At 39.0% G+C, this 27,427-nt stretch overlaps 1 long non-coding RNA gene across 1 annotated transcript in view; it reads left to right on the top strand.

The window, feature by feature from the left end:
- The first annotated feature begins 4,608 nt into the window (after positions 1-4,608).
- LOC115609585 overlaps positions 4,609-27,427 on the top strand; it is a 39,409-nt gene continuing 16,590 nt past the window's right edge. The window contains exon 1 of the long non-coding RNA XR_003991911.1: positions 4,609-4,696. This is a non-coding gene — a long non-coding RNA (uncharacterized LOC115609585). The remainder of the gene's footprint in view (positions 4,697-27,427) is intronic.

The following is a 27,427-nucleotide window of genomic DNA, read 5'->3' as shown; positions in this document are numbered from 1 at the left end:
ACTTGAGCTTTGCCTCCGTAGCATTCCCTTGTGGTAATGCAGGCACAATATTGCCTTTTGTGACTTAAGAACTATTTGCTCCTTCACTGATGGATGTTGTGCTGTTCAAATGGAAAGGACGCTGCTGATCAGTGGGTTATTCAAGACTGACCAGGGTAGGATCCCACTTCTGTGTTTGGGAATGGGAGGGTAAGTCTGGATGGGTATGGGGAGAGGGTCATAGCTGTGTCCCCCTGACAGACATACCTCTAACTCCAGAAATTTCCCTAGTGTGGCCGTCTGGCCAACAAATGCATTTAATTTTGCTTCTGTTCTATCAGAAAACAAGAAGGAGTTAACCCAAGTGCTGTCATCATCATAAATACAGCTTGGAGAGGGAGGCAGCTAAGTCACTAATCCTTTCTGAATTCAGCCTGGTGATGCAGAGAGAAAAGAGTGTGTGGCCAAGAAGAAAAACACTGTGTATATCAAAACACACAAGAAAAAAAATAGCTTAAGAATGGGACATGCTGAACATAAAGAGAAGAAAGCAAGAGGATAGAACCAAGATAATAAAAATAAACGGCCACAGTCAGATGTTCTCTCTCCCATTAGAGATGACTTATCCAACACACATTGCCTCACTGGAAATGTATGCAGGCAGGTGTGACTCAGGATCAGTCCAAATGTGGCCTGTTCTTCTATTCAAGGTGAACATTAAAATATAGAAGTGAATAACTGTATTTTGTACCTGTATTTTTGAATTAATAATTGCAAGGGACTGATTCCAACATGCCTTAGGGATTTAGCCATGGAAATCCCACTGACCTTCAGTAGTGCTTATGCACCTACATTCCTTAGGCACTTTAGAAAATCTGTGTGTGTGTGTGCTGTGCTCAAGGGAAAAGTCCACTATTATTATAATGTGACTATGATTTTAAGATCCTGTAATGTACTCAATTTTATACAAATTTACACGGTAGTATTTGTCAGGTCAGGGTTGTTGACATCAAAGAGTAAAGTTCAAATGGGTGTGAATTACTGAGATTTAACATTGTACTTTGAGTGATGTCTTTTTATATTTACATAAGACTGTCCTTTCTGAGTCACATCTGGGTTTTGTGCTGTTTACAGACCGCTTTAAAAAGCTGAGCTGAGAATATTTGCAGTTAGTTCAGTATGTCAAACAGAGGAATAGAATTTAGCTCTATTCTTAAACCATGATTATTTATGTAGCAGGCATGTTGGCCAACAAAAAGAATGAAAGCTGACGGGCATGAAAATAACCAGTCTGCTTGTACATGAGTCTTGCTTGCAGTGGTCCCAGCAGGAGCTTGAAGAGGAGTGTATAAATTGTGAAACAAAGGGTGCATAGTTAATGCACAACAGAGATGACCATTTGTGGGGCTACTTAACACTACAAATCCCACATGGTGGTGAGGCTGTGAAAGGGCAGAAAGAACTCAGGCAGCTACAGGAGCATGTGTGTCCATCCATGCACTAGGAACATGTGACTGTTGGCGCTGAGTGTTGGCTCATGCACCAAGTTACCAGTTTAACCTAAAAATGCAGAATAAGTGTAAGAAGACATGTAGCTGTTTGGATTTTGCACACCCAAAGATAAATTAAGGGATGATTGAATGTAAAATAAATTAGAGCTGTGAAATAAGGTAATCAGAATTGTGAATGTGTCAGTATTGCAACAGCCACATGCCTTAATCTGATACCTTATACCTGCTAGCACATGTGAGAACTATTACTTGATCACATATAATGGCTTTCCATGGGGTGCCTACCTCATTTATTGAATGGCATGGGCAGAGATTGCTGGATGAGACAGGTGATCAATAATTAGTTTTAACCTTGTTTTCTTAGGAAATGAGTCTTTTGTTATTTTCTGCTTGCCAGTGATATCTCTAATGACTTTAAATCTATTGGTCAATTTAATCAGATCTATTGGACAATCTAATCTAAATTTGATGTGGAGAACGGGGGATAGTGTGTATTCTCAGAACCTTGCTAATTTGGCTCAACCACTGTATCACCATCAGTGGGAGAATCACTCAGAGTGAAGCAGGTTCAGTTAATATTGCATTTCACAGTCTGTTTGGGTTTGTTGCTCATAATGGTCCTAATACACAGTCCCAGCAGCAGGCATACACCAGATAAGGAATTTTCAAAGTGTCATGGACTTCTGGCAACTGCTATTCTATCAATTGAGTACCTTGCGAATACAAAGTAAGCTTTACAGTGATAAAGGAAAAGATAAATGTTACTATCTGCATGCTGTGGAAGAGGATCTACACATACAATGCTACCAATTTTGGGTGCTTCAATAGACATTTATATAAAATGGGATATTTTTCTGATGTGCCAAGCACTGGGTGTTCTCAGACAGAGCTGAGGTAAGTCAGAACCACTGACAGGATCATCCATTCTGTTGACTTGGACATGCATGTCTTCAGTACTGCTCTTTTGCATTGCTGTATTGTATGAGTGTGTCTCTGCTAGAACATGTGCTGTTTTGTGTGACTTGCCTCACTCTTTGTAAACGTATTTGACTCTACATAATGCAGTGGACTCAGCTGAGACTGGAAACCAAAGAAATAGGTGATAATATTACTGCATTTTCAACACAGGGTGGGAATTGTGGAAAGGTGAGAATCTAGGCACTGAGAACATGAAGAACAGCTTACTCCACCTAATAGCAAACTATGACGAGAAGCAGTGTGTCCACTGTCAGTAACTCACAGTGTCTCTTGCCCTTCCTCCCATCCACCTTTCTCAAACTCACATTCCTGAAGCCCAGCAAACTTCTTGTCTTCCAAGATCCATCTCACAATGCCAAAGCAGGCTGATGGAGTAAAGAACTTTGCCCTTTGGCACCTGTGTTTCTCTTACCTTCCTTTCTTCCTCTTTTTTTCCCCCCCCCCCCCCCCTTGGGAAAGAATCTTTTCAGCAAATATTTCTTAGGCCTCTCTAATGGGTCCATCTAAAGGGGAAAAGAAGAAGAATAAAGTAGACAAAGCATGAAAACTTTTGCAAAGATGGAACCAGAAGGGTATTTATTACTGTAAAAATGTGGTAGGATGAACAAAAGGATCACTCTGGAACACCTTGCTGGTATGGCCATCTCCTTGATGTCAGAGGTTATTCATTTGTGAAAGATTTTATGGTATGAGAATACAAAATATTTTTCATATCTTGGCTACTTCTATTGAACCTGTCAGCTCAAAATGATCAAGATTTATGAAGTAATTTCTAATCTAATCTATAGAATCTACTAAAAGAGGTGTAATATCTAAAATATTTATCTAAGTAGGCAGTTGGAAGCTGCTGTATGAAGCTTATCTGTCCTGTTCCTCAGACAGGAAACAGAATCACAGAATTAACTAGGTTGGAAAAGACCTGTAAGATCATCAAGTCCAACCTTCCGGTATATGATTCTTTTCATTGCCTGTATAGTGTTCTGTCACATATAGACTCAAAACAGCAACTTTGTATAAAGTATAACTCTGTATAAAGTGGAAAAAAGGAGAAAGAAGACTGCAAACATTTTTCTAGGATGGTAATGAAACTGAAACTCTTCTTGTAAAGCTGATACTGAGCTATTTCATGTTTTAGATATACTTAACATTATGCAGTCTAAATGAAGGTGCCTCAACCCATATTGCACGACTCTTGATATAAATAAATTTTATGTGCGATATTTTATTTAATTTTGTAAAATTAATCCAAGAGCAAAACTGCATGATCTTGTATGGCAACATAACTTTGTATTCATGGCTGGTTTTTTTCCCCTTAACACAACAAAATAATGTGGGTTGATGCAGTGTCCTAACACAATAGGGGCTAATGAATAGAGCTTGCTGCACTCAAGAGACTGCAGTTCAATTACTAGTGGTGCCAATCAAGTCAGAAATATTAACCATGGTAACAGCAGATTTGAGTTGCATGGAATGAGGCAGTGGCTTCTTGGGGAAGATTGCCTCTTGGGAGGGAAGGGAATGCTCACAGCAAGAGTTGCAGAAGGTTGGAGACTGCTTCTCTGTAGCTAAAGAGAGCTATTGCTCAGCTCATGCTACAGAGAGCTTTGTGCTGTTTGTGTATGTTTTCATTGCAAGTATGCCTGAGAGGTCATAACTAGTAAGTGTGACTAACTACTTGGCCAATACTATGTGCATAAACTCTAGAACTGTTTCCTACATATAAGTGTACAACTTATTAGCTAATCATGTGAAAGATAAATCTCAGTGCAGATTAGGTCCTGAGTAGGAGCGAAACGTTGCTGGAGTCAGTGTGACTGGGCTGAATTACACCAATTGAAGCTGTAGTCTTTTATGAGGATTTACTTAATATAGTGCATTTGTTCCGCTGGCTGATGATCAGAGCGAGGATCCCTTGATTTGATACAATGGCAGTGTTATGTATTAGTAGCATGAGCAGGAAGCAGCTGGCGTCCTGTTCAGAAAACAATCTCAGTTTTTATTGAGAACAATATTGAAAAACAGCGTGTGTGTGAGAGGCCTAATCTTTAAAAATGAGGGAGTTTGGATACTGTCCCTTTTCATTGACTAGTCACTTCTGGACTAAATCTAGATTCCTCTCTTTTCACAGAAAACTGTTCTGGTGTCGGTCCTTTGAAATACAGAGAAAAGCTAGAGCCCCAAAATGGCTATTTTGCACCTGCCTGCTGCCTCTCCTTCTCTTCCAGCTGGTGAGTACGCTCAGTTGTGGAGTGCTTTTCCATTTCTCTTATTCATGAAGAGATGGCACATCATTTTGGTCAGCATCACTGAAACATTTCCTAGTCTTTGTCTTGGATGCTATTAAAAAAGCCAGCTGTTAGGGATGGTTACTGTGTTGTGGGAGCTTAGGGTTTTTTTGAGTTTAGCTCCACTGTTAAACTTTTGTGAAACTATAGGATGGGTTTCTTAATAACTGAAGAGTGATAGCAGTCTATAAGTGAATTAGAATGTGTCTGCAAAGTTATTGAAAATAATGCATACTTAATACCTTTATCTGAGGGTTTTCGAATGTGCAGTAACTCTAATGATGTCTCTGTAGGGCAAACAGGTGCAGTGCCTGGGCAGGGCAGCTGGGTCATAGAGGTTCCTCTTGTGTAGTTCAGGCATCTGAAATGTAGTCATCCCAGTCTAGTTTTATCACCTTAGGCTCCTCTTATAGTCAAACACTATGTAATCTGGGGGTATGTTTCATCTAAACCCTCCGAAAATCTGCCCTAGGTTGAGAGGAAGAAAGGTTTTCACTGCGAGAAATGGAGTTCAGGGACACCTTGTCAACCCATGTTTGGGCTTTAAAGCCAGGTCACATGAGATGGTTTGATGAATCTGTCCTTACAAATTAGGAAAACCAGCAGCAAATGAAGTGAGGGCCAGCAACGCCGTCTAGTGACTGCGTCTGTGTTATGGCTGTCAGGAGGTTGAATTTTGATTCTACTTTGAACACTATTGTCTATTTGACCTGAGACAGGGTCACTTTCCATAGTTACCCCCTTTTTATCCCTGTACTCAGCACTTGCAAGCCTATACCTCGAATACTATGTTCAGTTTTGGGCCCCTCACTACAAGAGAAAGACATTGAGGTGCTGGAGCAGGTCTAGAAAAGGGCAACAAAGCTGGTGAAGGGTCTGGAGAATAAGTCTTATGAGGAACAGCTGAGGGAACTGGGGTTGTTTAGTCTGAAGAAGAAAAGGCTCAGAGGGGGACCTTATCACTCTCTACAACTACCTGAAAGGAGGTTGTAGAGAGGTGGGGGTTGGTCTCTTCTCCCAAGCTGGAGGTAACAGCCTCAAGCTGTGTCAGGGGAGAATTAGATTGGATATTGGGAAAAATTTCTTCGCTGAGAGGGTGATCAGGCATTGGAACAGGCTGCCCAGGGCAGTGGTGGAATCACCGTCCCTGGAAGTGTTCAAAAAACATGTAGATGAGGCCCTCAGTGGCATGGTTTAGTGGTGGTCTTGGCAGTCTTGGGGTAATGGTTGGACTTGATGATCTTAAACATCTTTTCCAACCTAGTTGATTCTATGATTCTTTGATTCTTCCTTCTCCCACATTTTTTCTGTCTTGAGTACTGAGTCTATTCAGTGCAATAGGGAGTCCCTCTTTTCTCCTAATGAAGACTGAATCCCAGTGTCTTAACTCACAGTAGAAAATGTGAGCCACCTGGTTAGGATATCCTGGCAAAAATGCTCTTAAGTCATTGCTGTTACAATTGCATAAGTGAGTTAATCGGTGGAGGAGGATGAGAAGCAACTTGTCATGTTTTTTAGAGCAATGCTCTAACCACTGGGCTAAAGTGTGATTTACTCACTGGGTTGACAAATAACAAATTACTTTGAAACACCACCAGAAACAGGTTGAGGAAGCTGGCGCTTAGGTTGATTGACAGTGTGTTGTTAAGACATTTGCTTTAAAAAATGCAAGAACCACATTCAGGTCCTGTTATGACTGGATCAGAACAGTGCCTGAAGCCAAGGTAGTCTACAGGCTCAGTAGCCATTAGGCTTCTTGTCAACTCAAGGAATATTAATAGTAAAGAGTGGCTGAATAGTTTGAGTGCTTAGTTCAATGTCTAGGGAATTCTCTTTGGAGAAAAGTATTTTGGGTTCAAACTGTGTTTAGTGAAGGACAGAACTGAACCAGTCTCACATGTCTGGTCAGAGCTGTAATTACTGGAAGAGAGTACAAAACCACAGTGATAGATAGCAGCATTATCAGCACCTAGCTCTCAAATCCTTATTCCACTTGTTCAATGCAAATCCAGAAATAATTTTGGATTACTGAAATTATACTTTTTGGCAAATTCTGTATATACTTCACCTGATCTTAATTTTCCATGTAATCAGCCCACACAGCACCCATTGAGTTGCAAGTAATGACTGCTTTAGGAGGCAATGTGTGAAAATACAGGAAAATTTGGAAACTCTGCATCCTTGGCTCTGTTGGCTTCAGTGGAACATGCTGGATTATCCAAGTTCTTAATTCTTTTACTTTCTATTTTTCTCCTTGTCTAACGAATCTTTATCAAATAATGTCAGCCATTTTGGCAGACCCATAATTGCACTATTATCCACAAAAAAAGTTGGGAATAATCTGTAAATGAAAAAACACCACCTCCAACTTTTTCCTCTTTCTCTCCAACAAACGCAGTTAAAATAACTGTTTTTTTGGAATCCTTCCCCCTTACCTGAGTGAAAGAGTAGAAAGGAAATCTGTTTAATCTTCGTTCTCATGCTTTCCTGATTCACCTGGCTTCTCTTGGGAGTTTAAAGGAAAACAGTTCAATAAGGCAGAGAAAAAATACAGCCTAAGTTTTATGCAATGTTTTAGGATAAATGAGATTCCGCTGTTATTACCCGTCACCATTGCCTCTCCTCAGCTCCTGCCTGCCATATGAAGAAATGTGCTTTCTTACTAGCAAAGTATTTGTGGTAGAATATGGATTTAATAACAGGGTAAGTTTTATTTCTGACCTAATAACTAATGTTGAATGATATTCAGGCCAGATCTACTAACAACAGTATATCCTTTGTTTTTAACAGTATTGCACTCTCTACAAAGAAAGAAAATATCTCCATAACAAACAAAAAATCCCAACAGGCTAACCAAACAAATAAAAATTGAGAGCTTTGGTTCTGTTATAAACCTCATAAATAGTTCTTCATGTTTTTTTCTTATTTAGAAAGATTAGGATGATAGCTTCCCTTCAGAAAATGTTTGTCATTAACGCATATGAGCTACTCAGTTATTTACTTGTCTGAAACCACAATTCATGATGATTTTGCCAGGCCTTTTAAATGATTGTGGTTTGCAAGCTATCAATAGTGCACATTCCTGTAAAAAGCACAGATCAACTTTAGCTTCTTTGCATGAGTTTTCTAACTGTCCTGTGTCTGAGTAGTCATTTAAAAGAGAGTCATGCTAGAATGGCAGCAAAAATCTGTGGTTGGTGGAAATGTGCAGGATGTTCTTGAGCATGGAGCTAAGTCATTCTTTTAACAGGTGAAAGTGAATTCTGTGGTATAAACAAAAAAGAACATGAGCTTCACTGAGATGATAAACTAAGCTTGGAGGCTGGTGGAGCCTGGCTCTCAGCTGGCATAAAAATGAATGAATTACTGTCTCGAAATCAGCATAAAGAGCTGAAGTGAACATGAGGCAGAGGCAGATTAGAAAAGTGTGGAAATGGGAATTACCTAACTGCTGTGACAATAATTTACCTGCACTGCAAGTATCCTCAGAAAACAGGATGTCAGAGCCCCATGGCAAGCTGCACATCTCTAAGAGAGCAAAGCAGGGTGTCTGCTTGAGGCAGGAGTGGGGTGCCTTTATCTTACCCCTTGGCTTTTGGCTGAAATGCTCTCTGCTCCAGAGGCAGTCCCTTATTTTACCAGACTTAGTGTTTCTTGTGTCTTTATCTGACTGGTTATGGAGATGACACAGACTTTTATGACTAGTCTATTGCAGAGAAACTGGGAACAGAAGATGCGACACTGTAGCCAAGAGCAGCCAATACATATAAGAAATTTCAAAAAGATACCAAATGCTTCCATTACCATGGTAATCATATACATTAACATACATCTCAACACCATAATCTTTTCTATTTAATAGCTTAGAATGGAATATAAGGGTAGTGAATTGGATAATAGAGAGCAGATCTCAATAAAAAGAGTAAACGCAATTAGAGATCCATGTGCACGTAGATCTTCCTCAACCAGAATATAACCTTGTTAGCAAAGAGAAGATTCCTCAGTGCTATTATCCTGCTAAATACAAAGAGTTAGTCAGGCTGTTATTTTTTAATGTGCTTGACTAGCTGTTGATCTTTGCAGAACAACAGAACCATGATCCAGGCCTCAGAATCATTCAGGAAGAGTGATTTGAGGACTTGTGGAGGTGTGTAAATACTAAACTGTTGTAAGTGGCAAGGGAATGATTCCATTTGTAGAAAAGAAATGTGGCTGCCATTATTATTGTTTGTATAACAGTCCTGCAGTTTCTTCACAATTTGTACAGATGTGTTCAATTTCAGTCATTTGCCCTGTCAGTTTTTCTGATACATGGTACATCATTTTCTTTGAGATGCCTAAGTGGTGGTGATTAGTGGTGTGTGATGAATAGACAAGGAAGCTTTATTTTAAAAGGAAGAATTCTGTATGTGTTCTATATGTGAAAGTAAAACGTAGACTCTCCATTGTAAATTATATGTTGCTGTAGTTCCTGCTTCATGTTATGTTGAAGCATGACAGCCCAAACAACATTCAACATGTGCGATGGCCATAAGTTATTAAAGTAGAAGCAGAGCGCCATATATCAGTGTCAACGTCAGTAACACCCAGCCATTTAATCTCTAGCAGCCTCTAGTACAAGTTAGATTATCTGGAAGTATGTGTGCAGTCTCTCTATTTTAGCAAGAAGTCAATGTCTGCTGAAGTATTTAACTCTGCCATCTCTTAGTGTCTCTGCAAGCGAAGAGTAAACTATGATATGGTTTTCATGTCCTTCAAGGTGCAAGGACCTGGCTGTGAAGAGCAGCTGATCACTGATCTGCTCAGACTAGAATATCGGAAGGTTAGAGGGACTTTGGCATTAGCTTCTCAGTACAACAGTGCTGGTCTAGGGATGTAAATGGCTGGTAGATGCATGTCCTTAGTAAGTCTTTGTTTCCATTCTGAAAGATTTCCTGTAGTAATAAGTACCATGAGAACAACTATAGCTTGTAGACAATTACAGTGGTGACGCAGCTGTAGGTTAACATGTTGAAATATTTCTACATTGTGCCTATAGAACTGCAAAAGTGACCCATAGTATGGATTAATAAAGAGAAAAGCTAAGCTTTGACAAGCTATATCCATTAAACAAAGGTGGGTAAATTCCATCAAGAATTCTGAATACAGGACTTGTATTCCTTTCCTCGGCTTGCTTTGCCTTGCTTTGCTTTCCTTTCCATTAAGAAATCAAGCAATTTAGCAGAGGATGGAGTCACAAGATCTAGACTGGAATCACAAAATCTGAGCAAAAGACATACCTATATGCATAGTGCTGGACTAAAATTTATTCCATCAAATGAGGCAGGCTCAGAAGTTGATAGAAAGTGACAAGAAGCAAGCCTCCCACTCCTATCTCTCCCAGGAGGTTTCAATTTCTTGAAATAAATGGTGAAGTATCTGAGGAAATGTAAGCAGCCAGCTTACTGCTCCCTGAGCACACAAAAATCTAACATTGCTTCTCCTAAGATGAAGTTGGTGAGAAATTAAGCAATATGACCCACTATTATCTACATGGCTGCTTCCTTTGGCACAGCTGTTTCCAGGATGATGAGGAAAAAATGCCACCAGTTCTGTTGTTTTGTATTCACTAATGACTAGTGGCCAATCAATGAAGACATGGAAGGTGGTCTGCAGGTGAAATCTGGAACTATATCAAGAATTATTTTCAGTATTACCTTCAAGTAGAAGTTAGATTATAAGAGTGCGGAGTAATTTTGATTAACTTGAATGACAGCAGTGATCCATTGGCTCTAAATGTTTGGGAAACAGCTGCTCAAAGGCAGTATGTCCCAAAGAAGTGCTGCTGTCCGCATCTAGAAAATGACTGGTGTAGTTCAGAGTTTGTGCTGGTTTTGGTTAAAAAGCTTATAAATTAACAAGAAATTTGAAGAAGGGAAGGCTCTATACCAGGATTGCTGGTTGTGGAAGTAAACCAGGACTTAGGAATATGGTAAATGAGGACAAAATCCACTGTTTGAGGGACTGAATACTACTAATAATATTATGTCATCTTGGAAAAATTATGTCACCTTTGGAATCCAGGCAATTAGTCAGCTTTTCTGGCACTGTGATATTACTTCAGTCACATTACTTTTTGGGAATGAACTAGATTTATGGCGTCAGCATCCATTTTCTAGAACAACTAGCAAAATACTCATGTCACTTCGTTTTCTCCTTTTCTTTCTCAGAAATGTCATTTTTTCCCTAGATGAAGATATTTATGCATGATGAAACTTGTTTAATATTCTTATATCTCATCTTTGTGCTTGAGACAGAAGACACTGTGAGGGTCTGCTGTAATAGTAGACACATGTGAAGTTAAATAGTACTGGAAAACACCCCTAATTATAGCTACCTGGGCTTCACATGAGAACATGGGCATTCACCAGGAAGGAAGAGATGACGCTGCAGAGACCACTCCCAGCTTTCTTGTCCTTCTTTTTAAAAGGGTAGACAATAGAAATTATGTTGGCAAGCAGTTTCTCCAACCGCTTCATTAATGTTGTTTTGTTTTTTTTTCTCTCATAACCATGAAGAAAAGTTAAACAACCAAGACATTTGAGATGGAGGTTTTCAATATGGCAGTATTGAATATGGCACACAGAATAGGGACTGTGTGCCTCTTTCCTTCAGCCTTTTAAAACTATAAATAGCTTTTCTAACAAGAAGAAAAAAAATTTAATACATTCAGCATTTTTGATAAGCCAAGTTTAGGTTTATAATTAGTTATTCCTTGCAATTAGAGACAATAAAAAGGTATGTAGAACGGTAAAACTACAATGCATACCACTTTAATCTGGTTTCATGAGAGATATGTTTGCCTTGCTAAACACTTAACTATATTGACAGTGGAGCTGAGATTCCTTGCAATCAGGCATTATTTGATCAGGCAGTTCTTGTTGTACTGTACATAGCTACAGAGTTGCTTTAAATACAATAAATAAAAGTAAAATCTTACACAAGGCAGCACAGCTTAGTAATTGCTGTTTTGGAGCTCACGTCGCTGCAGTTATTTAGCTCAGCATTTCATCTCCAGCTGCAGCACAATTTTTGCCAAATATAGATAAATGAAGTTAAAGTTATTGGCAACAACTAGTTCTGTATCCCTGTTTCGAGTTCATAGATTTCATAGGAAAGGCCTTCCTTTATTTTTGTAGCAAGCAATTGTTTTGAAGTCCGAACTTCACGTTCCAGTACAATGCAGTGTTTTCAGTTCTACTTTATCAGGCAGATAGTGGTAAACAGAGAGAATGAGCAGGTTCCCTGTCTGAGAAATATACCACATGACATTTGAGGGAGGAACAAACTCAGAAACTGAACCTCACTCAGCAAGTTTTAGGGGTTTAATGTAATCTTGATACTAAATTTGCAGACAGTGCCTTTTAGCATGGGATGTTTAACTCTACACAGTGCTAATTTCAATACTTTCTGCATAGTACAAAATGACCTGGTAGCATGGTCTGCTGCAGACCATCCCTCTCATTACAAACTATGTACAGATACTCTCTGCTTTCTTTAGACCTTCTGTAGAGAACAACTCCTTCCATCATTAACAAATGAGGCAATACAAATACAAATACAGGTACAAGACATATGTAGTCGCTATAGAAACATTTATTATTAAACTCAAGAATTGTAAAATTTAGAAATGTACACCTATTTCTTCAGATCCTTTCGATTTTATTTCCTTCTCATTCTTGCAAACACATTAGACTGTTGCTTTTACAGCTATCTTGTGTTTATCTGCAAACAAATAAGGGGGTTCAAGAAATGCTGGTGTTTCCCTATGACCCACCTAGCTGTTTTTCCTTTGATCTATGATCCCTTCTGTTAAAAGGCAACCAGAAATATCTTACTCTCCAGAAAGCAAACTCATGGAGCTTTTGTTTTGAATGGATGTGCATGGCAAAATAAAATCTCTAGAACTGGTGTGGAATGGTCTAGATATGGAAAGAAAAAACCACTGCCTTCTTTATGTCCAGACTCTGGCCTAATGTTTCTTTCCACAGAGTTTCCATATTAGAAGCATGTGCAAATCTTCTGTCATATGCTACTTTTGTCGTGATAACTTCACTTGGGACCATAGTTTCAGGAGTAGGAAACTCTGAAATTACATTGGGAATATGCCTGAAGTTTACCAACGAGATTTCAAAGGAAAACAATATTTTCAGAATTAGGACACCAAGCTATTCTTTTGCCTGTGAAATGTGCCTGATTCATGCACAGTGACTGGTTTCAGACAAAGAAAAGGCTTCTCCTTTTTGTGACTTCTCAACAGCTTTACCAACACTGAGTTTCACTTCACAGATCCTATGTCACCCTTTTTTCCAAATAAAACTTGGGATGTTCAATGAAGTTATTGGCCTTTAATTGAAAAAAACCCCAAATACCAAAACCAAAACACAACCAACCCACAAACCTCCCTACCTAACAAAATAATTGCTGCTGATAACACAGCAGCAATTGAAAGCCAGATATTTGTATTTGCCTGCATATTATGGAAGAGGGCAAATATGTTTCCTTAGCTAATAGAGAATGATTTTCAATAGATGTTATGAAATGATCCACTTTCAGATTGCATTCATTTTGACATTCCTTTAGAAAACTTCAGCTATGAATATCTCTTAGCTCTTTTGAAATTCATGGGGTCTCACAATGTAGGGTGTATAACTTCCTTGTATGCTATAAATATAGTATTTGCTGTTATACTGGGCTTTTTCACTGAAGCAGCTGAAGCACATTACAAGTAGAGCAAATTAGGAATGATGGGGTTTTTCATATAAGAAATGTTGGCGAAAACAGTATTTTTCACTTTTGAAAATATTTTTGTTACAAAAATAAAATTTTTTTTAAAGACAGCATATTTTTTCGTGAAGGCTGTCTTGTGGAAAAAAGGTACCTTTCCAGTGGAGAAAAAGAAAAATATTTCTGCTTCACTGAACATCCATAACACAGCAATAAATTTCCAACACAAAATTCAGGTTTATCTTAATTAGGACCACTATTTAAGCCTCATGTTTTCCCTGTTGGGGTGAATTTTATGTATTTTACAAAGGACTAGACAGAGACGTTACTAATTCTTCAGGTTTATAAGGTAAATTTCTGCAGTCACAGCAGAACCATAGGTTTTACATCCCCATCTCCTGTTCACAGTACTAAAGCAGATGAAAATAACACTTTACAATATGAATGAGAGAAAATGTAGCTTTTTCCAGTATGATTCTCCTTTCTCTCTATGAAAGCAACAATAGCAAATAAGAGTTTTGATGCTACAGGCAGTTTCTATAGGATTGTTATTCCTGTTATTAGTACTGGTGAACCTTTACACCAGTGGACTCAGGGCATTTTGGAAGTTTTTATACCAGTATAACTCTGACAGATACAGCTATCCCTAATTTATATCAATAAATGAGGTAGATCAGGCTCACTGCTCTATACTGAAGAAATATTTCTTAGGGCTGGATGAGTATCTCTGGTTCCTACTGTCTCTCACGGGTTGAAGCTGACTCCCTCAGATAATTGTACTTTCTCATGGCTATTTGTATACATCATTGTCCTTGTGGTACAGAATATATTTTGGATACCTGGTTTTTGCTCCCTATGCCTCTGCTGAAACCCCCGCATAGCCAGGCCCACTTCGGTGCCTTACAGTCAGAGGGTGAAGTTTCACAGTCAAATGTAACCATTTCTCATTCTGGTTATTTTCCTCATAATTAATCAACCTGACTAGAAGTCTGATCTGGTCTCATCAGCTAGGTAGCTGGAAAGCAGAGAGGAAAAACAGAGCCTTTCTGATATTGCGGCTGCATTCCTTCAGCATATCCCTCCTGGAGAGCAGTTTACCACAGGGTCTCCTGTTTGTACATACAGGGCTGCCCTCCCCCTTTGAATGACATAACAATAACATGATGTGAAAATAAAGCAAAAAACTCCCAGTGATGTTCCTCTCCAAAGCACATGTGCACTTATAAGCACACGAGTGAGCTCGTTTACACACTCAGGCAAATGCAGACATCTGCACGCTCACAAACTCATGCCCTGTCACATTTGGCTTGATAGCCAGCATGGCTAAATAATGTCAGTAACAGAAAGTCTTACGGTGCTGACACTTCCTCTGGCTGTAAAATATTTACTGTTCCTTTAAAACTGTGAATAAAAAAAAGGTCAGTCTGTATACCGAACAAGGAATAAAAGAAAAAAAATCCTTTTTTTATTAGAAAACACTTGAAACTTATCATGTGCAGCAGATGGGAGTAGAAAATGCAGCTAGAAGACAGTTATATAAATATATCCTTGATGTCTGTTTTGCTTTTCAATTTGCAGTGAAAAGTACAAAGGTAGAGTAGAGCGCCAGTCAGGGCTGCACTGTGTCTCTTGATATCCATTCCAGATGTTGGCTAGACTTCGTGGAGCCAGGCTTATGGCACTGAGGCTGGAGCTAGTTGTCTTTTCCTCCAGGTGTGATGCTTCATGCTGATCCCCCCACATGCTAGCCTGTCTTATCCAAACACACTAAGCTCTGTGATAGGCATCTACCACCTTTTTGACCAAAATTCACCTCCCTTCCCCCCCGCCCCTCCACGCTTTCCACCCACCCCAACTTCTTTCAGCCTGATGGGCTCTGCAGACAAGCCCACTTGTCCCTGCCTATCATTCTATCACTTCAAAAGCAAGTCCCCCTAAAAAAATGAGCTCTGACGTGGTTCTCAAATAATGCTAGTCAGTTAGTAGCTGTTTTGAATATTCCTCTTTGTGTTTTGAGAGTGTCTAGAGGTACTATTTGACACCGAGTATGTCTGCCAAGCCTCTAATGGCAGTTCTCTGTTTGTGCATGCTTGTAAAGGATTTTACACTGTAATATTTTAACTCCCTGATTAAACATTGCTAAGCACAGAAGTATATCATAAATCTCGCAGGCGCCAACTCCATTTATCTGAATGTTAGTTACTGTCTATGGTGGGTAAACAAATTACAGCACAGTTTATTACAATATATGGGGCCACGATGTAGCTCTATTAATATCTTGTACCCCCTGGAAATTTATTGTTGGCTCACAGTCTGAATTTTCTCTCCTGAACAATTAAAAACAAATTCTGAATGGAGGGTGGGAGGGTGTTTGTGAGAGGGTGGGGGAAGCATCAGGCACTTTCAAGGGGAAACTTGCTGGGAGTAACAATAATGAGCTGCAATATCAAATGACTACTATCCTGGGTTTGAGGTCAGTACATATTGAGCTAGTTGTAAGATATTAAAGTAGAAACTTTTCTAGTTTGGAATACATTAATGTTGCTAAAGCTGCCAGCAAAACAGCTAGAAAGCGTTTGAGTTGAAGAGGGCAGAAACAAAGGAGAATGTTAACAAGCAAGAGCACTGGAGTCTCTTTCTTTCCCAGCTATATACAGCAAGTTTGCAGAGGTCATTCTCATTAACACTAGCAGGTCCGAGGTGCACTGACCTTCCGTTTGTTGATAGGACATAAGCACTGGTAAAGTTGGAATATTTCTGAAGCCATCTACAAAAATAGTAAATTCTACTTTTTTATCAGTTTTTTTGACCTGCTTAAGTAATTCATTATGTGATTTTATTGCAATCAATGGAAGCTCTGTCTTCCCAAAGTGAAAAATAAATGACTGATTAAAGTAGGAAGTTAAACCCTTAGCAATTCCATTGGGAGGCTTTTGGGAGGACTAGTTTAACCCCATTTAAGATGGTTTGTGATGTCTTTCAATATAGGAGTAGGAGCAAAGAAAGAAGTGCTCTAGTTTTAAGAAAATTCAAAGTAACTATTAAAAATAAAAAAACTGCTAAAAAGCCTGGAACAGGATCAAGATCAAAATAGAATGTGTAAATCCCTGTTTACTTTTGATGTCATAAAAGCATCACTGCTACTTGTCCTGGTGCATGGAATTGTGGCTAACAGGCTGACTATTAATGGAGCTATACCAGTTGGAGTTTACTTGCAGCGGTGCAGTCATGATGATAAAATAAAAGTGTGATGGTTGTTCCCCTAATTCTGCACTAATGCCTGCAGGTTGGCTGGCACTGTAGTCTCTGATCCTACCTGACAAACTTGACATCCTGTTCAGCAGGAGCAGGCACAGCTAGTTGCTATCTCCCTTCCAGGAAACCACAAAACAACATTATTTTACAGATTGGAAAAGGGTTCATTACTTGCAAGGGCAGGGCAGCATAATGATCCGAGGTTCTTAGCTGGGCTCCAGTGGCCAATAACACAAATATCATCCTTCATAAAAGCAATCGGAGCTTGGTAAAAATAGAAATTCAAATGTTTTTAAAGTTTTGCATATTGTCAATACTGTAAATCATCACATAAGATTGTACAGCAACTACCGAAAATATGTCTGTAACTAATAAAATTAGAACCACAGACTGTTACCTAAGCAGCTTGTCTTTACATCAAAATAAAAGTAATGCTAAATTAATTGCTAGCCTTTTCATACTAAAGCCAGTGCATTTAGGCCAGGGCTGAATGTAGTTACAAGATTCTTAAAGAAATGCAGTGCTATGTTTGTGTCAGTTTATAAAGATCTTGTTTATATACACACTCATTGCTTGATTCAACAATGTGTTCGGCATTCTGGCCTGATCCACCAAAGCATTTAATCACATGTGCAGGCATGTAGGCGATTTCTTTCACATCAGTTAAACTATTTATGTGCTTAGCGCTAAGCACATTGAAGGGGCAAGCCTGCGATGGAATTATTAAAAAAAGAGAGAAAAAAAACAAGCCATGCAGGAAAAGCAATGCAGTTTGCAAAGGTACTGTCAGGGCACGTACCACCTCATCACTGCAGAGAGAGCCTGAAGGTGCTGAGCCCTGCTTGCTTATGCTCTAATTGACTCCATGCAAGTAAGGAGCTTCGAGTATCTCCCACAAGGTGTTTAGGACACATTTCTTGATTACTGAGGTGGAAGGTTCAAACAATGTCCTGACTTCTAAAAGAATAGGAACATTTTAGGAATAAAACTTGTTTCTGCACCCTAAAATATTTTGGGTAATGAAACCAAGACTTTGGAAAGTGTTCTGATCCTGGAAGGACTCACCCTGTACAATTCTGTGAAGCAGGGGAGTGTTTGTCAGAAGGATGCTAAATAAACCAAAGTGTAATTTCCTGTGGTTGAGCATTTGCACCTCAACTGGAACTGATTAGGAAGGTTTGAATCCAATAACTGGAAAAAGAGGGGCAGGAGGGGTCATAGGCTTGCAGAGGTTCTTTGGAGAAGTCAGTTAACTGGCAAGGGGACTATATGGGGACATCAGAAGATATTTTGGCAAAAGCCAAGAGCTGGGAGAGCAGGATAAGAAAGAGAGAAGGAGGAATCAACCTTTTAAAGCTGATTTAAGGAGAGCAGCAGAACAGGACAGTGAAGCATAGGAAAAAGCTTGGGGCCAGAAAGTAAGAGGAGGATTTGCCTGCAGGCTTCTCACTGGAAGAATGGAAAAGCAGAAGGTAGACTAGCTGGTGTAGCTGGTGTGTTGGCCTCAAGATGCTCCCCACAGCAGGCTATGAAGAGCCACTGAAGGCCTTATATCTTAACTGGTCCTGGAGAGAAGAGTGAAAACATCACAGTGGAGACTGAGGTGAGGAGGGAATCAAGGTGTGCAGTCCATCTTAAAATAAGAAATCTTAAAAGGAACTATGGGAACCAACAGAAAGAACTGGTGCTTGGAATAATGTTGAAGTACATGCTGGGGCATATACGTGCAAAGGATATAGACACAGAAAATGGTTTTGTTAGGACTTCAGCAGCTGTCTAGTAGAGAAAATGAAAATGCTCCCAGTAAGGATGTCTTCAACCTATGGTATCTGATAAAGAAATTTTGGAGAAAATGAAAAGGGGAATGACAAATGGCAGTCTTGCTGGACCGATTGGTTGTGAAATGGATTCTATCCTGTTTCCAAAGATGGGAAAGAGAATCTTATAAGACTGAACCATATGGTGAATTTCAAGTTTGGGTGTCATTCATGGTATAGAAAGATGGTCTCTTGATTTCATATTTGCAGTCTCAATGAGAAAAGACGAGTTTATCAAACACCCAAAGAGGTTTAAATGACTTCTTGGACTTTCAGTGATTCTGCTACTCTTTACACAGTATTCAGTGGCATAATCATGGACTGATGAGAATGATGAAGATTGTCAAAAGGGACTGTAATGTTTATTGATACTATAATACTAAACTCTGTTCTGACTATGTACTGGAATTTCGTGAATATTCACCAAGCATGTTAACTGGCAAAAATATTTTGATGCACATTGTGTAATAATCATTCCAAATGTCATTGTCAAATTCACAACTTTATTTGCAATGAAAATGCTATTTCTTTAATTAAACCAGAGAACAAAACCTAGTAATAATGGATCTAATTTTCAATCCCAATTTATATGACTTTTGAGTTTTCAAGTGCCCTGAGACTTTCCGGCATTGCTCAAAAAAAAGAAAAAGATCACATTGGAGGTAGTATGCATCTGACCCAAATCAATGTTTTGTTTTGTTTAGTCAGCAATGGGATTTTGGATCAAACTTTAGAGCACATGCACGATTTGAAAGATACATTCATTAATCTTTTTGTTACTACTTTCCCAGAGGATTTCCGGAGCGATGCTGAGTTTTAAGATGGGGAGAATCAAATGAAGTAATAGGTAAAAGTTACTTCAAGTGTAGTGTCCTGCATAGTAGAAAGCATGAAAATGCTCATGAGAGAAGGAAATGAAATGAGCCCATGGTCTGAACCACAGGTGTAGTGAGTGACTAGTTAATATCACTAGCAGAAAATCAATCAAGCAGTACTAACCACAAAGTTACAACATCTGGCTTATGAAATCACTTATCTACACAGCACTAGAAGCCGGAATGACATAGTAGACAAAATATCATGTTGTTTTCCTAGCACTTACTTTTTCTTTAACCATCTCCTTTTTGCTGTTATTTAAAGAGACTGTGCTAGATGGACCTTTGGTTTGACCTTTGTGCTGTCGTTCTGGAGGTCAGTGATAAGAACTCCCTGCCACACATATCTCCTCAGAGCATTTGGTGACAAACATATTTGTAAGCAATTCCACAACTCATGAAACTCATCATCAGTTTAAAAAAAAAAAAAAGTTAAAGATTAATTAACATAGATTAACTGAATTTAAACGAGGTTTCTGTGTCACAAGCTGCATTACCTAAATTCTGCTCATGCTGAATGCTGAAAGATAGACATATTGTCTGCATGATGCAGGTCTGCAGAGGTTTCTGTAAGTCTCCGGAGGAGATTGTCTTTCTCCATGAAGATAGAGGAAACCTCAGGGATATTATACCTCAGCCAGCACTGGTGGAGAAAGGCATAAAATAATGTTGTACTGGTACTATGGTGTGACATGCCTCCAGCGCCTGCAGCCAGACTGAGGGGGGGACAGTGCCTGCACCCTGATCCATCTGGTCATGTTTCTATGTGGCCATGAAATGCCAAAAGATGCACTTGGTGGTTTTCCCACTGCATTCAGGGAATCCACAGACTCTTTGGGTCCCTGATGGATGCCCCTCCATGTATTGTACCTTGGCACGATCCACCTAAACAGCCAAAATTCAGGCCTGTGAGAAGATTGCCTGTTGTGAAAGAGAGAGTGCATGACAGAATTATTTTTGTGACTATAACAAGGGGAGCCAGTGTGCTAAGAAAGAAACACATAGCTGCGGGCTAGATGAATTAATGTTTCTAGGACTGTGTGTGTCACAGACTTGATAAAACTCAGTTCTTTTTGTACACTCCAAGCTGCTGTGTTTGGGTAATATTACAAGATATCTAAATGTTTTAAGCTTTTTAATGTCTCAGTAAGATGTAGCCTCTCTTTCTAGCAGATGTCTTTGATATGTTTTTTATCTACTATTGTTTCAGAAAAACAAGACTCCTACAGCCCATCACCTCCTCCCCTACTTCTTCACATATATCTTTTCCCAGAACTCCACATTGTGGTCAACATAAACTTGCAGTTTCTCCTCTTGAAGATATGGGATAGCTGAAGTGGACAGACAGGTAGCAAAAGCCATCATGTCTTACTTCAGCTAGCGTTAGAAGTACACATCTGTGGACAAGACATTTCCACATTCAGCCTCCTGCTTCAGTTTCCTCTTTACCTTGAATGGTTTCTATCTGCAGGTCAGAGTTTTCTGGGTTGTCCATGACATTTCTCCAATTTCAGGTCTGAACCACTAAGTTTTTCTTGGTCCTCTCTGCTGCCTCATTCTTTTGTCTGAAGTGATCTCAGAGGAAACAATGTCTATAAGGCCCTTTCCTATACCTCAGGCGATCTTTAGATAAGGTGTATCAGATGATCTGTTTCTTGGTAACTAATCTGTAGTTTGATTACTATCTTTCCTGGGAATCAGACTTGAAATAACCGTTTGCTCTGGATAGTTGCCATCTTTCATCTGAGTGTGCTCCATTTAAATTGAGGATCATCAAAGTTTAATGGGTCACTATTTTTAGCCATGAGCCAGGTGCGAGCAACTTTTCTGTCACCTACTGTGGGTTTTATGTCAATATGGAAGCAAACGATCAGAAGGAGGAGTTGAGTTTGCCACACTCCTGCTGGAACTTGCATCCTGACAGATGTCCATAAGAAAGATTCCAGTGTCAAGAAGAAATCATAGGTAGAGAAATTCCCTAAAATGTCTCAATCTGAAATGCTGTTTCACCATATGTCTCATTATAATTAGCACCGTAAGGATGCATATATTCCAGATCTGAGTTGATAAAATATATTCATTTTGATAGGATGATTTTATAGAAATCTAAAATATTTTCTGCCTGAGTGTGGAATGCAACTGCCCTTGCCAGCTATCTGAAGTCAGTCTCTTTGAGATGCAAGCATAGCTGCAGAAAATGGCCTAACTTCACTGAACACAGTATCTCCTGTGGCTCCACTGTATCCCCATCCCTGCCAGAAGTCTGCAGGACTCTGTCTAGCTCAACGTCCATCAGACAAGAACAGGTCCAGTTCTCTTCTACTGTCAGTATGAAAGATCCCTTCTGTTGCAGAACTGATTATCGCTCTCTTCACAGGAACATGCCTGTTCTTTATTTATCAGTGATATGAATCCCCACATACCAAACTAAAACTATTTTTGGGTGAGATAGGAACAGTTTCCAAATTAGATTATGAATTACCTAATCATTATATATGCCTTGCGTGTGCAAAGCATAGATGCAAGCTGGACGGGCAGTCCATGGGCTCTGAGGGATTGGAATTCACATCTTTTTCACATACAAGGTTTGGAAAGAATGAACTTTGGAAATTCTAGTTGAGCAGGTCCAATACTGAAAAATATTTCATCTGGGATTATAGTGGAAACACATTGAGAGAAGAGACCAGCTAATTGTTATTGCTGTCATTCTTATGTAAGAAGTGCCTTTCGCTGCTTATGTGAAAGGAATTAGAACATAAATTCTTGACAACTTTAACACATGCTACCTGAATACCCATCTGCTTAGCTCAAGAACAAAAAAGGGGTTCATTAATGTAATATTGAATAAATTAGATGTGCTGCTATATGTGTTGAAATGTGTTACAATATTTAGCACCATTTCCTTTTTTTTAATAAACTGTATATTAAAAAGCCCGCTGTATTTTTCATATGAAAACCAAGCAGCAAATTGGATCTGCATCTAACAAAAGAAATTCATGTTTTGAAGTTGCAGAGTGGTGGCTGACCACTCATATACACAGGCTGACTAGAAATGTTGCTTAGAAACACCACGTTATCAAAGAGAACCCAACATCAGGTTGGAGTGTTTCCCAGACAGCCGGTTAGTGGTGATAATTTGCAATGGAAAATTCTAATATCTGTTCCAACAATTCTTTATTTTCTAGATCTTCTTACTTTTCCCTCTTCAGATTATTTGTCATTTCACTTTACAATTTTCCTCCAAACTCTGATTTGGAAGATAACATAGAGGTATGTGAACTACATTTTTGGACTCCTAAGTGCTTCAGCAAGTATTAAGAAAATGTTATTCAGCAGAGTAAAATATATGGAAAATCCAGGGAACTGCAGTGGAAATTAAAATCAACATAAGGACTGACTTAGCTAGATTTAAATGTATTATTTTCTCTGTATAACAATAGTAACAGTAACCATTTATCATGGACTTTTGGTTCTAAAGATCATAAAGATATTTACAAATTCTGTAAAAACCTGGGAATTATCTATCTAAACATTGCAATCATCTCCTGGGTAGAATAAGAGGACGATTTTTTGTTTTCAAACAGAAGTCACCCAAGCTGGGCAACTAAAAAAATGCCTTTCTTCTGTCCTGTGCAAGCAGGAAGATTTAATAGACTCCACTTTTACTCCAAGGCAATATTGTACTGCAATAGCCTGTCGTTTGCTCCTTTTGTGCATGCCAGGACCCATAGCATCTGTCACTCCAATATAATGGCTAGAGTTAGGAGCAAATGGGTCACACTGGGTTATAGGGAGAAAGTCTCCAAGGAAGGCTGTGTCCTAGACTGCATAAGTTTTATACATATTTACAACTTGAATATGTATATTTTTCTGTGTGTGTATATATTGAATCCTATATCTTATAGAAGATATTTCAACCCATCCTCCTTGGAAGAACAGCTTTTAACCCAAAGCTGAGCCCTTGTGCTGTTGACTCAGGGGGAGGAGTGCCATCTACTGAGTCCCCCATGTGAGCTTGCACTTCATCTGCCAGGGTTTCTTTCAAGGTCCTCAGCGAAAGTGCCCAACCAGAGCACAGTAACTTCTCTTCTTTTGGAGTTGAAACCTTTTTATTAAGCATGCACTGTAAGTTGCTGGATTTCCCCAGCAGCCCTTCTTACTGCTGTCGTGGTTTAAGCCCTGCCAAACCCAAATCTCTTTTAGGTCTTTCTTACTTGCTTTTTTTTTGAAAATTCAAAGGTGAACATGCAAAGTAGTGCCACAGTAGTATTAGAGCTGGTTTCTCAAACAAAACAGAAGGCAAAACTCAGTCACATCTTTGCTTCTCTCCTATCTTAAAACAGGGCAGTTCTCTTCCTGGAAGCCACCATTGAATCATGTGCAGACAGACCTCATCCCTCTTCTAGCCCTCCATTTGCCTTTCAAGCTTGTCCTCAGGAACAAAGCAGAAGATTAAATTTTATGGATAAACGGGAAAGTAAAGAATGGCAGGAGTGTGTAGGTGGGGAGTTTAGGGGGACTGTAGGTCCTATGTACAATATATTGTGTTTTCAAGGCCACACGGGGCATGCATTTCTCCATTGCTTGAAGACTACTGCCAGTTTCGGTGTAGTAAGCACAAACTGAGATGTTTAGGTTACTTACAATATAAATGTCCCCTGCCAGAGATATCCTTCATGTGGGAAGGTGAAAATGAGTTGTGAAAACAGAGCGTAGAAAATGTAGATGACAACAGAATGCGAGTGAGAGAGATGTCACAGAAAAATAGTAGAAAAGTGCAGATCCACATGTAAGATTATGTATACTCTAGAGTACTAAAATGCAGTTGGTATAGTCTATACATAAAGTATATTAATGTTCCCAAAGGAAGTAACGGGAGGTGAGTAACCTGAAGAAGAACAATCAAAAAGTCATGTGTCCACACAGGGCAGGAGCCCACATGTCTTTCTATACTGCTCACACTTTGGCTTCAGTGTGTGAGTGCTGAGTCCCGTGGTCACAGAGGAAACTGAATATCTTGTAGATGTTTTATTGCTCTTATTGTCCACATAGCTCTTGCAGCCCCTTCTGGGTGCTGTAGCATGAGTAGTCACTGCCCTGAGGCCGCATCGTGTCCTTCTGGTGCTCAGCTGTAGGGTGAAGAGTAACACTGGCATCATAGAGCCACCACTGGCCAGCAGCCAGTCTGAATCTGTTCCTGCAGATGTTACAGAAAGAGATAGAAATTGCAGTAGTGATGATGATATTTCTTTTCTCAAAGAAAAGAAAACAACTGGGCGATATCTGAGTGCGGAGGATTTCACTGGATAGTACTCTAAAATGACACTCCCAATGTGACCATGGTGCAGGCGAGATTGAAGCAGTGGGGTCCAGGATAGCTTCATGATTGCATGTAGTACAACAAAGTCAGTGCTGTGATGGTCTGGGATTAGCAGGTATGCCAATTAGTGTGATACTGAGTCTATTTTGCTTCTTTCAGATGAAGCATGGATCCTTTCATAATGCTGTGCTGCATTGAAGGAAATCTCAGCTTAGAGCAGTATTAGTTCATGCAACTTTGCCCTGGCTTGATGGTATGGTGTAACTTTGTCTTAGGTCTTATTAAAAAGAAGTTAACCATTCAGGGAAGAAAAAACATCATATGCACTTTAAATCACCATTTATTCAGCTCAGGTTCTGGCTCTTATCCCTTACCTCAAGGCATTTCCAGAGAATCTTTGGATTCAAAACTTCAAGTTAAACCAAAACAAAATCTAAGCATTTAAAATAATGCACAAATGGAAGGGGCATAATTGAGATCTATGTACAGGAAGATGCCAAACAAAGATAAGCAGACAAAACGTCAAACTGATATCATCCTTGCTCAAAAGAAATAGTGCGGGTGACTCAATCCTGAGCATGGGAATGCAGTGACTGGGGATGTGACAGCTACAGTCCTGCACCTACTATGGCTCTGGCCCCATCCACTGGCCTTAAATAGCTGCCTGCCACTGCTGCAGATTGATTTATCTCTGATGAGTGTTAGACCTGCTGTCAAGGAGAAGCAGGATTTTGGCATTTCCATTTTTTTAAAGGATAATCTTTGGGATTTTTTACACTTTTTAGAACATTGTGACATACGCATAAATTTGGAGAAGCAAGCAACCCATTGTACAATCATCATTACAGCATTTTTAGAGGGCCTGATTTCCTCATTTCCTCTAAGGTCAATATATACATACATACACATGGAAATATATATCTACGCATATGTAGAGATTTACATACACACACAAACACATATACATATGTGCCTTTTTTGAACTTAGTTTGGTTTATGAAAGTTTCCATTGGCTTTAGCAGGGGAGGTTAAGGACCTAAAGCCTATCTTATCTTTGTGTTCATTGACGCTAACTTTTCTTTTGAAACTTAAATTCTGTGTGTTTTGTGTATGCCCAAGATTTGGTATATCTGAAGTATTTATGTCCATAAGGCCATATTCAAATTTAGTCATGTATTGAGTAAAATCTCCTTGTACAGACAAAAAAAAAAGTCCTCAAGGAATTGCTAGGATATTTCACTATTCAGGATTGTGACATATTCAAAAAATGTGTGGTGTTTTTTTTGGGGGGAGGGAAGTTTATTTCTGGCAGCATTTGCCAATCTGGGAACTTTGTGTTGTGTATGATCCTATCATATTTTACATTCACGAAATGCACGTCATTTCAAATACTTTTTTGGTGAGAAGCAGACAAATTTCCCTTAAACCATATATATTTTTTCAATGATTTTTTTTTTTTTCCCCTGCAAGGGATTAATTTAAACAATAATGTTACATTTTCAAGTAGGTGATTAAAAATATCATCTTCCCTTTAAAAGTTTAAGCACTGGTGAATTTCTTTGTAATGCAAAACCTTCTTTCTAGTACTTTCAATTCTGTTCTAAAAAATTCTGCTTTTCCTGTAGGCTTGCTCATGAATCATTGAGAGAATATGTTATTCTAAAAATAAGTCTTTTTGAAATAATTTACAAATAATTTAAGATGTACAATAGATTATATAGATTAGCATCACTGTTTAAGCATTTTAAAGTGCTTCTGTCTCACATAATTTTAATTTTGTAACACCAGTGCTGGAATAGCCCATGGCTTTTGCAGGAAATCACTAGGTGGTGCCATTATACATAGTCTGCCAAGCTATTTTTCTGTGTTTGAGCAAATGTTCAGTCTCGAGAAGAAATACATAAAGCATGATACTTTATTAGAAGGACTTAGAAGAGCAAAAGAGGCATTTGCTTTATGATGCTCAGATGCCCTAAAGCTTTCAAAGTTGCTTGCTGCCAACCAGGCTTTTGTGTTGGACAAAGAACTGAGAAAGAGACGTACAGTACCTATATGAAATTCAGCCCCTATTCTTCCAGTGTACATGCACATATGGAAGGAAACATGTAAGCTAGAATATTCTCAGACCGTCCCTGACTTTTTAATTATTATTGACTAGGGAGTTAACACTTAGTATTTTCTAATTGTCCCTCCCTAAATGTCACAGTTGACTAGAAAACATTTGCCTGTTACAAAGTTGCAAATTTTCAAATAGAAATTTTGGTTCTGGTGTTCAAAAATACCTCATTTTCAGAATATTATGGAAAATATGTTTAGAATTGAAACATGCCTCTGTACCAGCAAATTTTTTTCCCCAAATTGATATGGTACGATGGACTGTGTTTAATTACAGAGTATTTCTCTCTTTTATTTTAAAAACAGTCACCTCTGCTCTTTATTTAAACAAGTATGTTTTGTTTTGTTTTGTTTTGCTTTTGTTTTTGTTTTTTTTTTTGCTTAAGAATCACTGTTTTATTTAGTGCACCAGACAGGGTGTGCACGTACTTGAAGGGTGTATGTTAAAGAACATTCTCTGAAGGATCTTGTCTTGTAAGTGTGCATAGACAAAGAGCTGGGGAGTTGCAAGAGGGATGAACAGCTT

The sequence above is a fragment of the Strigops habroptila genome, chromosome 6 (assembly GCF_004027225.2).
Source record: "Strigops habroptila isolate Jane chromosome 6, bStrHab1.2.pri, whole genome shotgun sequence".
In the NCBI taxonomy this organism is placed as follows: Eukaryota; Metazoa; Chordata; class Aves; order Psittaciformes; family Psittacidae; genus Strigops; species Strigops habroptila.
The sequence above is the reverse complement of the archived record's forward strand: the minus strand, read 5'-3'. Positions and strand labels throughout refer to the sequence as shown.